Raw genomic sequence first — 1,999 nt, 5'->3', positions numbered from 1 at the left:
ATGGTGTTTGTGGAGATGTTTGAATGTCACCAAAAAGCATAAGGTCAACCATAAGAAAATCACCAAGAAAATGATGGCTGGGGTTGTCAAAACGTGTTGTTAGTGCCAAGGTTTCACTCCACTCACCTTTTTCCCCTCACCTATCATTTTTCCCATCCTCCCTTTATCATTTTTCCTAAACCCCTGCCCTAAGTCACTACCAAACCCTCTCCCTATTCCTCCACTATTTGATCAACTCAAAATCACCATAAGACCAGCTCATTGTGCAAGCAAAGCTGTGGAAGAGGGGTGCATGGTCGAAGGGTTGAGGAGTCAAATGATTAGTAGCAATTTAGGGTGATTTCAGAGTGTGCGGCGCACACACCAAGGAGCGCGATGCACTCATTGGGTGCGGCGCACACAGAGCCCGTCCATTGTGTAAATCCGCCACTAGCGCGGTGCACTCAGAGCACGCAGTGCACTCAGAGCACGCAGTGCACTGGGCATTGCGCGTGGCGCACAAAGATATAAAACCCAGAAAACAATTAATTTGCCTAAAAATTTTTGGATGCTCATCAAATTTGAAAGGTACGCAACCTACCTCCACTCTTGCATCAAACTTGAAAGGAGTAGCATGGTTTTAGGATTATAAAACAAATGCAAAAAAAAATTATAAAGCCAACAAAAGAAGACACAAAGAAAACATGATCCTAGGGTTTGTGCTACAGTGACAGTGTTTCCAAGGTGATTCAAACCCTGCCCCATCAACACTATACCCAAACTACTCCTAAATCCCTGACAAATCTCTCCCTTTAACCCCTATTCCCATTTCATCATTCCCTTCCTAATATTCCATGTTTTATTGTCCCCTTGGTGGCAAATTAACAGAGCAACTAACAGCTTCATTGGAATCAAAGGGCAGCATAAAACTCAGGGTACCAAACAGCAGCCATGGCATCCGAGGTTTCATCAGAATATGAGGAGGGGACCCACAGTGACACAGCTTCAGGAGAAAGGGCCCACAGGTGTTATAGACATTTTTGTGCCTTACAGCTCTAAGCATGAAATTTCCATAAACCAAGGGCTCCTAAGTCCCTAAAAGTGTTGTTCCAACCCCTAAAGGAACAAGGTCAACAAATTACAGCTTCTCCCAGAAGTTCTCCACCAGAAACTGCTCAGAATAAGTCAAATCAGGATCATTTCAGCTGCTCCACTAGCCAAGTGCGTTGCATAGCACCCAAATCCACTAGCTAGGTGCGTTGCAACGCACCTAAATGCACTACCAGGGTGCGTTGAGCGGGAAATGACAAATGGCAGTGTCATTCCGCGAGGTGGAAAGACAATGGAAGCTTCCAGAATCTTCTCCTATGACACTTGCCTCACTGAATTCGACCAAGGATGAGTAAGAGGCCTTCAGTCTCCAAGTGGAAGCAAGAACTAACAGAGAGAAGCCACGAATCAAATCACAAGCTGACTCATCCTCCTTGCATACATCTATATATGGATCCCTCATCCCAGAGATCCAGAGGCTGGAATTTTGCACATTATAAGGAATTGTTGTTGGTTTTGAGACAAATATCAGAGTATTGGGTGATTTATGCTTTGTTGGAGGTGAAGAGGGGCTTCTTTGCTGGGAGGTTGATGCTGGGTCAGGAACCATCGGTTGTAACTCCTCCTGGATCTTCTTGTTTATCAATAAAACTATTTGAGTGTTTCCTCCATGCTTTTGTATCATTGATGCTTGTTATATTTGTATGGTTAACTTAAATCTGATCCTAAGTTGTTTATGAATATAGATCCATGTCTTTGTATAGTATTCTTCTTCTGTGATCTTACAGGTACTTGGTGAAGCTGGGCAAGTAAGAGAGCAGGTAGCTGGAAGCTGTCAAAGAAGAGAGAGATTGAATCAAAGGATTAGCGCAAGACTCAGGTCGGTCCTTTCTATTCCTCTCTATCTTTAATTCATAAAGGAAATACAAAAGTAGTTTTCTCTGTTTGTTTCTAAGGCAGCTGTCACACC

The sequence above is a fragment of the Pinus tabuliformis genome, chromosome 1_1 (assembly GCF_031772625.1).
Source record: "Pinus tabuliformis cultivar Carrire ecotype Pingquan chromosome 1_1, CPIR1, whole genome shotgun sequence".
NCBI classification, from domain to species: Eukaryota; Viridiplantae; Streptophyta; class Pinopsida; order Pinales; family Pinaceae; genus Pinus; species Pinus tabuliformis.
This window is presented reverse-complemented; position numbering follows the sequence as displayed.